The following is a 10631-nucleotide window of genomic DNA, read 5'->3' as shown; positions in this document are numbered from 1 at the left end:
GAGTGCACATTCAACTCAGATCTCTCTGAAGCCAAAGCCCAGGCACTTACCTACTGAGAGCAAATTCCAGGTATAGTTAAGGAACTTTGCCTGGGTTCAAGGGTTCTACTGGAAGTCTGGGGTTCTGCCTGCCCCACTAAGAAAGGCCTCCAGGATAGAAGGCTATAGTATGGGGTGATGGCTCAGCTATTCAGGAGGTTCAATGCCCTCTGGATGTGCTTGGCTATTTCGGTAAACCAGTTAAAATCTCAATCCCTCCTTAATTCTCTTCTTTTCCCCTTCCCTGGGGGGCATTGAGCCTGAAGAAAAGTCTTCACTCTCACCATGCCAATTTCCCAAACTGAAAACAGAGGTCAAGTAGAAATGTAGCTTCATAATTTGCAACTGATGGGAGAGAGCAGGGAATGCTCTGAGCAATGGTATTAGATACAGCACAAAGGATGTGGGTCACCTTCAAGTTAAACAGCCTCCAGAGACTCCACAAGTTTCCCCCTCCTAGCCCTAATCCTCTTTAAGAGAATCAATGTTTTCACCTTACTTTAACTGAAATTGATATTTAAATCCCCATTACCACATAAAATGTCTTGTGCATTCCCACAGATTTACCAAATGTCTTTTGCATTTTTTTTTTCCATAAAGATCTTTCTTAATCCAATGTTTCTCCATCTCCATTAAGGCACCTCCTTTAAAGGCTATCCCCACGCCGTGTTGTTTCGGCCGAGGAGCTGTCGCCGCCATTTCAAGATCGTGAGAGGCAGATGGCCAACCAGAGTTCTAGGGTTCGAGAGCTGTGACTGTTGCTGCTGCTTAAGCCTGCCAAAGCACTGGTACGGCTGCCGCCCTCGTGCTACTACCTCTAGAAACATTCTTGCCAGTAGTGGCGGCTGCAGGATTCAATTACCACCTCACACTCGCTTTAGAAGCTCCAGATGGCGTCCTCCGTGGGCAACGTGGCCGACAGCACAGAACCAACGAATCGTGTGCTTTCCTTCCAAGGGTTAGCTGAGTTGGCACATCGCGAATATCAGGCAGGAGATTTTGAGGCAGCTGAGAGACACTGCATGCAGCTCTGGAGACAAGAGCCAGACAATACTGGTGTGCTTTTATTACTTTCATGTATACACTTCCAGTGTCGAAGGCTGGACAGATCTGCCCACTTTAGTACTCTGGCAATTAAACAGAACCCCCTTCTGGCAGAAGCCTATTCAAATTTGGGGAATGTGTACAAGGAAAGAGGGCAGTTGCAGGAAGCAACTGAGCATTACCGGCAAGCGTTGCGTCTCAAACCAGATTTCATCGATGGTTATATTAACCTGGCAGCTGCTTTGGTAGCAGCAGGCGACTTGGAAGGGGCAGTACAAGCTTACGTCTCTGCTCTTCAGTACAATCCTGATTTGTACTGTGTTCGCAGTGACCTGGGGAACCTGCTCAAAGCCCTGGGTCGCTTGGAAGAAGCCAAGGCATGTTATTTGAAAGCAATTGAGACGCAACCGAACTTTGCAGTAGCTTGGAGTAATCTTGGCTGTGTTTTTAATGCACAAGAGGAGATTTGGCTTGCAATTCATCACTTTGAAAAGGCTGTCACCCTTGACCCCAATTTTCTGGATGCTTATATCAATTTAGGAAATGTCTTGAAAGAGGCACGGATTTTTGACAGAGCCGTGGCAGCTTACCTTCGTGCTCTAAGCTTGAGTCCAAATCATGCGGTGGTACACGGCAACCTGGCTTGTGTATACTATGAGCAAGGCCTGATAGATCTAGCAATAGACACCTACAGGCGAGCTATTGAACTGCAGCCGCATTTCCCTGATGCTTACTGCAACTTAGCCAATGCTCTCAAAGAGAAGGGCAGTGTTGCTGAAGCAGAAGATTGTTATAAAACAGCTCTCCGACTGTGTCCCACCCATGCAGACTCTCTGAACAACCTAGCCAATATCAAACGGGAACAGGGAAACATTGAAGAGGCAGTTCGCTTGTATCGTAAAGCATTAGAAGTCTTCCCAGAGTTTGCTGCTGCCCATTCAAATTTAGCAAGTGTATTACAGCAGCAAGGAAAACTGCAGGAAGCTCTGATGCATTATAAGGAGGTGATCCAAGTCAGTCCTACCTTTGCTGATGCTTACTCTAATATGGGAAACACTCTAAAGGAGATGCAAGATGTTCAGGGAGCCTTGCAGTGTTATACTCGTGCCATTCAGATTAACCCTGCATTTGCAGATGCCCACAGTAATCTGGCTTCCATTCACAAGGATTCAGGGAATATTCCAGAAGCAATTGCTTCTTATCGCACTGCTCTGAAGTTTAAACCTGATTTTCTTGATGCTTACTGTAATTTGGCTCATTGCCTGCAGATTGTCTGTGACTGGACAGACTATGATGAGCGAATGAAGAAGTTGGTTAGCATTGTGGCTGACCAGTTAGAGAAGAATATGTTGCCTTCTGTGCATCCTCATCATAGTATGCTATATCCTCTTTCTCATGGCTTCAGGAAAGCTATTGCTGAGAGGCATGGGAACCTCTGCTTGGATAAGATTAATGTCCTTCATAAACCACCATATGAGCATCCAAAAGACTTGAAGCTCAGTGATGGTCGACTGCGTGTAGGATACGTGAGTTCTGACTTTGGGAATCATCCTACTTCTCATCTTATGCAGTCTATTCCAGGCATGCACAATCCTGATAAATTTGAGGTATTCTGTTATGCCTTGAGCCCAGATGATGGCACAAACTTCAGAGTGAAGGTGATGGCAGAAGCCAATCATTTCATTGATCTTTCTCAGATTCCATGCAATGGAAAAGCAGCTGATCGCATCCATCAAGATGGTATACACATCCTTGTAAATATGAATGGTTATACCAAGGGTGCTCGAAATGAACTCTTTGCTCTCAGGCCAGCTCCTATTCAGGCAATGTGGCTGGGGTATCCTGGGACTAGTGGCACACTTTTCATGGATTATATCATCACTGATCAGGAAACTTCACCTGCTGAATTTGCTGAGCAATATTCTGAGAAGCTGGCTTATATGCCTCATACTTTCTTTATTGGTGATCATGCTAATATGTTCCCTCACCTGAAGAAAAAAGCAGTTATTGATTTTAAGTCCAATGGGCACATTTATGACAATCGGATTGTGCTGAATGGCCTCGACCTCAAAGCATTTCTTGATAGTCTACCAGATGTGAAAATTGTCAAGATGAAATGTCCTGATGGAGGAGACAATGCGGACAGCAGTAATACAGCTCTTAATATGCCTGTCATTCCTATGAATACTATTGCAGAAGCAGTTATTGAAATGATTAACAGAGAACAAATTCAGATAACAATTAATGGATTCAGTATTAGCAATGGACTGGCGACTACCCAGATCAGCAATAAGGCTGCCACTGGAGAAGAGGTTCCTCGTACCATTATTGTAACCACACGTTCTCAGTATGGGTTACCGGAAGATGCCATTGTGTACTGTAACTTTAATCAGTTATATAAAATTGACCCTTCCACTTTGCAGATGTGGGCAAATATTCTGAAGCGTGTTCCCAATAGTGTACTGTGGCTGTTACGTTTTCCAGCAGTAGGAGAACCTAATATTCAACAATATGCACAGAATATGGGACTTCCTCAGAACCGTATCATTTTTTCACCTGTTTCTCCTAAAGAGGAACATGTCCGGAGAGGCCAGCTGGCTGATGTCTGTCTAGACACTCCCCTTTGTAATGGGCACACCACAGGGATGGATGTTCTCTGGGCAGGGACACCCATGGTGACTATGCCAGGAGAGACTCTTGCTTCTCGAGTTGCGGCTTCCCAGCTCACTTGTTTAGGTTGTCTTGAGCTTATTGCTAAAAATAGACAAGAATATGAAGACATAGCTGTGAAGCTGGGGACTGATCTAGAATACCTGAAGAAAATTCGTGGCAAAGTCTGGAAGCAGAGAATATCTAGCCCTCTGTTCAACACCAAACAATACACAATGGAACTAGAGAGGCTGTATCTGCAGATGTGGGAGCATTATGCAGCTGGCAACAAACCTGATCACTTGATTAAGCCTGTTGAAGTCACTGAGTCTGCCTAAATAAAGACACCATGTACGCAGGAGAATTACCCCATACCTGAGCCTCAGCCTTCTGGTGAAAGGGAACTAGATATGTACTTTTTACTTATTTGTATGGTATCATGTTGCAGATGGGTAGCAAATAATGATAATACAATAGCACAGTCAGACTTGCTTCCTGCATGATAGGGAGAGACACTGGAGATGGAAAACTGCTATTCTACAAGGAGTCTCCATAGGATTTTGCAGCAACCAGGTGGTGCATAGGTCTGGAAGGTCTGATCTCCCTTGGTCTTCCATGGGATGGATAGTGTGGAGGGGAGAGAGAGATTGTCCAGCCGTTTTGTGATTCCATGGATTGATGAGTCTTCTGAATTAATTTTTTTCTTTGTATTTTGGGTATTGGAGCTTTGAAAAATGTTTGGTTTCAGGTATTTTTATTCGTGTGAAGTGTATATTATTCTCTTGAGATAAGGTTTCAAGCTAAAATTTTCCTTGTTTTAGTTTCTGAACTTTACGCATTAATGGGAACTTTGCTGGTGCAGTCTTTTTATAGGTTTTATAAACCATTTGAGCCTAAAACAAAAAATAAATAAATAAATAAAGGCTGTCCCCACAAGAATGCTCCTTAAGTGGCTGCGATTTCACCCCCATTGTCAGCTGGAGAATTCTAAAGATAAACGATAGGTACGATTTTGTGAGCATTTACTATGTGCCATCCCTCTTACACAATGATAGATTATATAATTTAAGTTATAATTTTGGTTACTAAAACTGAAATCCCCAAATTGCAATGGTTAAATGATATTAAATTTTATTTCTCTCTCATTTACTAGTCAAGGAGTAAGATGTCAAGGGCTGGTATGGGGTCTCCAGGATACCAATAATCCCAGGTTCCTTTTATCTTGTTGCTCTGCCATCTTTACATATTGCTCTCATTAACCTTGTCCAAGATGGTGCATTGCTACCTTCCAGCCAGCTGGGAAGAGAGATGGAGAAAAAGAACGCTCCTTTCCTTTAAGGATGTGAACTTATGAATAGCATAGTTGTACATTTCCCATTAGCCAGCTGCAAGGGTGGCTGAAAATTTTAATCGTTAATCTCCTTGGGTGGCATAGACCCAAGGAGAAATCAGAGGTTCTAATTCCATTGATATAGGTCTCCTGCATTGCAGACAGATTCTTTACCATCTGAGCCACCAGGGAAACCCAATTCCATACACAAAGATAACAATATGTTAATACATGCCACATCAGATGTTTCTAAAGGAGATCAGGCCACAAGATTTTTGAACCTATGATAAGAAAAGGCTGAAAAGAAAATTCTCTGATAGAAGTACAGCTTCACCTGGACTGGAGTATCCATGCCTCATTTCCAACTTTACTTAATATGAACTAACCTCAAAAATGGGATGTGGGATTGGTCTGTCTGTGAGCAGGGACAGATCACAGCCCTGTAGGTGGGGGTGGGGCTTTCCCTGAAAAAGGAGGCTTCTGCAGTCACCTGGAGGGTCACCCTCCTAGAGGGTGGTCAGTCCCGGAGCAGGAAATGAGAATTCTGAAAACTGATCTTAAATGAGAAGAATGGAAAGTGGTATCCTTTGTGAACTGGGGGTCAGCTGGGCCTGGACTGAGTGCAGAGATGCCTGGAGTATTTCTGGTGAGGGAAGGAGGGGACTCTAGCCCTCCTAGAGGGCTAGAGTCATGGTGAAGCAGGCTGAGAGAGACATACAGAGCCAGGCATCCAAGAAAAGCTGAAGACGCATCTGGACCAGTTCAGTCGTCTGTGTGTGTGTGTGTGTGTGTGTGTGTGTGTGTGCGTGTGCATGTGTTTGAGTGTGTGTTCAGTCGCTCAGTCATGTCCAACTCTTTGTGACCCCATGGACTAGGCCTCCAGGTTCCTCTGTCCATGGAATGTTCCAGGCAAGAATACTGGAATGGGTTGCCATTTCCTACTCCAGGGGATCTTCCCTACCCAGGGGTCGAAACTGCATCTCTTGCATCTCCTGCATTGGCAGGTAGATTCTCTACCACTGCACCACCTGGGAAACCCCAGTTCAGTCATAAATATTCTCTATATTATTTCCTTCTAAACTAGCCCCAGGTTGCCAATAAATGCTTGTTAATAGCTAATATTTTTGGTCTCTGCTCTAATGGGGGAATGAAGGCAAAGTGCCTACACCACACTTAGGGGGAAGCAGGCATGTCACTCTAGCCTTCCTTCAGACCTCAAATATGCCACACCCCTTCCTGCCTCAGGGCCTTTGCACACCTTCTCTCTGCCTGGAAGGCTGGCCTCCACCCACTTTGCCTCCACACTCCTGCTCAGTCTGACCTATCGTTGAAAATGTCACTTCTTCAAGAAAACCCTCCTAATTGTCACCCTCAGACCAGGTAGATGCTTCCTATGTTCTCTCATAATCCCTAATTATCATATTCATGATTTTCAATTACATATTTATTCATGGGATTTGATCAGTATTCTTCTCCCCTGTGCTGTGCTTAGTTGCTTAGTCATGTCCGATTCTTTACAACCCTGTGGACTGCAGCCTGCCAGGCTCCTCTGTCCACGGGGATTTTCCTGGCAAAAATCCTGGAGAGGGTTGCCATGCCCTCCTGCAGGGAATCTTTCCAACCCAAGGATCCCACATTATAGGCAGATTCTTCACCATCTGAGCCACCATGGAAGCCCTCTTTCTCTCCTAGTAGACTGTAAGTATCACAAGGAGAGGAATTATATTCAATTTTTCTCACTCTTCAATTTCCAGCATCTAAGGCAGTTCCTGGCACGTAGTAGGTACCCAATAGACATGTGTGGAGTGAATGCTGAGAATGGTGTCCCATCGCAGAGGCCAGAGTACTTGGGCTCATCAGCAGAGCACAGTTCTGGCCACCAGATGTTGGCCCTCAAGGGACTTTGCCAAGGTGTCATGAAGGGAAGACGGGGACAGAAGCATTGCCAGCTCAGAAGGTCCCCTAAGAGCTTCTCAGAAATACTTGAGGAGACACACTGGGGCATCAGGGGCTTAACCTGGCAGGCTCTTATGTTCCCTTCATCTGGATTCTACAAACGGAAATGATCTCATCTAATTCTTTAAGCATCCTGCGGGAAAGGTGTTTTTGTCTCCAATTAACAGATGTGAACACTGAGATCCAGAAATGCTTAAAAACCACTCAGTGACCTACACTAGGTAAATGAAGTCTGGGTTCAGACTCCTGTCATCTCCAAAGATCACCCTCATGTTACCCATCCAGTTTGTTCCCCAGAAAAACAAAAGGAAATGGGAAAAAACTACAAAGTCAACTCACTGAAACAACTCAAGTGTCAACTCTTTCCAGCTCATGGCTGCTCCAGGAGGCCTTTTCTTCTGCATGAATGTTTCTGTGGTTAAGTACTCCTAGCCTACTCCCAGACCTCTGCTATTTAAGCTTGACACTTACTACTTTTTGTGACATTTGGTTCCAGTTAGGCCCTTTGGCTTCAGCCAACAGACTCTCAGATTTCCATATCTTTGAAGGCTGCTATTGTCACTTCCCTGAACTACCTTTCTCCCAGCCTAGCTGGATTTCTCGTTCTTTCTTTCATGCTTTGGGGCCCTGTGTTCTGAACACATCTATGCTGCTTTAAGGGTAGCAAACCAAACAGATGCCTAAGTAGACCTGGTCTTTGCAAAGCACAGTTTGGACTTGTGTCTGCAAAGCTTCTGAAATCTGCATCTATTTCATCCAGAATTTCTGCTTCAGGGGGTTTATCTCAAGAACTTAATCAGACAGATGTGTAAAGATGTCAGATCAGGGATTTTTTATTGGCAGAAATATTTGCAACAGTAGAAATACAGAAACAACCAGATAGCCAATAATAGAGGATCAGTAAAATAAATGGAGAGACATCTATACAATGATATACATTAAAATGTGCATATATGTCATTGGAATGAAATATGCAGACTTTTGCTGGTGTGGAAAAATATTCACAGTGAGAAAAAGTAGCTTCAGAAGCAAATTGTATAATATGATTTCATTTCTGTTACAATCAGGTTCATTTATTCATTCAATAAGATGTATTGAGTGGTTGCTATTTTTCAGGTGCTATAAGAATTGGGGATATAGCAGTGAACAAAATAAAGATTGTCCATCAGGAAATCACCAATCCATTGACGAGTCTCTGCTGGTGACCACTGAGGTCAAACTCTGGGCCTCCGTTTTCTCATCTATCAAGAAAGAATAATAACAGTTATCTACAGAGATGTGAGGAGGTTAAACATGAATGAAAACAAGGGTTCAATAAATGTAAGAGAGTGTATTTATCACATCAAAATCTACTACTCCCTACTACCCCCATTTACCAGGGATTATTGTGATCTTGGGGTTTCCCTGGTGGCTCAGATAGTGAAGAATCTGCTTAGCAATGCAGGAGACCTGGGGTTCAATCCTTGAGTTGGGAAGAATCCTCGGAGAAGGAAATGGCAATCCACTTCAGTATTCTTGCCTGGAGAATTCCATGGACAGAGGAGCCTGGAGGGCTGCAGTCCATAGGTTCGCAGAGTCAAACACAACTGAGCAACTAACACCTAAAAACTTATTGTGATCTTACGTAAAAACCCTGAGGCTGCGTCTCAGGTTTTAGTCTCAACAAAACCATCCAATACCTCATGTGAAAGAAAGAAAAAGTGAAAGTGTAGTCGCTCAACCTGTAAAGTCTAGGATAAATCACTACATTCAGCCCCTTTGATCTTGGTTAGTCAGTCATTCAGCAAACACTTATTGAGCATCTACGATGTGTCCTCCCATAGCCTCAAAGTTTCTACACCCTCTAGGCCCTACCGTCACTGTGCTCTGCTCCTACCACCAGCCTCCCAACACTGGCCTTCTCGAAGTTTCTCAAACACGGCAAGTTTGTTCCCATTTCAGGGCCTGCTCTTTGCTCTTCCTTCCATATGTCATGACTGACACTTTCTATCTTCCCGGTCTCAGTTTGAATATCTCCTCTCAGAAAAGTCCTCAGCATCCTAGACCCCCTGCTCACAACTCAACACTGGTGTCTTCTTAACATTACTACGATCTAAAGATCAAATTTATTTTCTTGTTTATTATCTGTCTTTCTCAATACAATGTAAGCTCCAGGAGAGCAGACACCTACTTTATCTAGTTCATTGCTATACTCTAGCTCTTAAAACTGTACCTGTAATAAAATAGATGTTTAATGAATCAGTCAGAGGAAAGAATGAAAGGAAGGGCCTGGCCCTTTACTAAGGCAGAGGACACATCCATGAGCAGGGCACATGTAATTTGTTATAGTCATCACCTTGTGATGTCTAGTTTCTCAGTCCTCCAAAAGAAAACTATTCCTTCCCCTATCTTACCTGAGAATCCTTAATAGTTTTGAAACTAACATTCATTTAAATATGCATAGCCCCCATCAGATTCTTTCTTCAAGATTATCCTCTGCCAAAGTGCTGAGTAATTATCTTTTAGGAATTACAGTGGCTCTAAATTTTGACTAAGCATTTTCCTGGCTTTTAAGATGCCAGGCCAGACTATTATGCTGTGTTCTGCTATGGCATTACCCAGCGTAGTGATTGACTGAGACAGACTTTGTCCTCCACTTGCTTTGCAGCTATTTCCTTAGTATTTTGATCCAGGCAAGAAGTATGACATTATTGATTTGCTCTGCTCCACGCACAAACTGCCTCATCTGCAAGAGCAGGAATCTTTATGGCTTCAATAATTTCCCAGAGTGCAGAGAACTCTTTTATATTTTTGCTTGGTGCTTTGCAATTCTGTAAATTTTTTATGGACTCTGAGGTTAAGTTTTGTCCTTTGCTCTCAGGCTCATCGGCATGTCTGCTTGTGCTCTATGAGAGAACCTGACCCCTTCGGTACCCAGTTTTGTTGCAACCCATTCTTATCATCAGACAGGGAGGGAGAGACGAAAGAGAAATAGATTAGAATTCTAGAAGAATAGAATTCTATATTCTTTTTACTAAAAAAATAAATAAATAAAAAGCAGCTCAGTAAAGTTTAGTGATTTACCTAAAAAAATCCCTATTAGTAGTGAATAATAAGTGGGAAACACTGTTCTGCTTCTGGGACCATCATTGGAGGTCTTCACCAATATTTGGTTCTCCTCTCTCTGAGCACAAAATAGGGTTCCCTTTCTTTGACCCGACAAGGCCATGAGATTTGCAGGGGCCAATATAATGTGAGTGGAAGTGAGCTAGGTCGCTTCAGGTGGAAGCCATCCAGAGTGTCAAGTAGGTAGTGTCTATCTACCTGCATCCCTGAATGAGCTCAAGCCCATCAAGCAATGAAAGGTCCAGTTCACTAGGAAAATATTCAGATCCCTTCACAACTTGACCCTAAGCTTCCTTTCCAGTGTCAACTCTCCACCACTCCCCTACCCCTGGCGAGACACTGCTTCCATGTCATTAACCTCTTTCCTTGCACAGATTTATTAATTTTTTGTTTGCACAGTGGTTCATTCAAAAAATGCCTACTGGGTTTCTGGTATGTTCAAAACATGCTGTGGGCTTCCATGTATCAAACTGTTGCTTGTACTTCTTTATTCATGTTTCAAGATTCA

At 43.4% G+C, this 10631-nt stretch overlaps 1 pseudogene; it reads left to right on the top strand.

The window, feature by feature from the left end:
- The first annotated feature begins 891 nt into the window (after window positions 1–891).
- Window positions 892–4453, top strand: LOC136160577 (UDP-N-acetylglucosamine--peptide N-acetylglucosaminyltransferase 110 kDa subunit pseudogene; annotated as a pseudogene).
- The last annotated feature ends 6178 nt before the right edge of the window (window positions 4454–10631 follow it).

Source organism: Muntiacus reevesi, chromosome 2 (assembly GCF_963930625.1).
Source record: "Muntiacus reevesi chromosome 2, mMunRee1.1, whole genome shotgun sequence".
Classification (NCBI taxonomy): domain Eukaryota; kingdom Metazoa; phylum Chordata; class Mammalia; order Artiodactyla; family Cervidae; genus Muntiacus; species Muntiacus reevesi.
The sequence above is the reverse complement of the archived record's forward strand: the minus strand, read 5'-3'. Positions and strand labels throughout refer to the sequence as shown.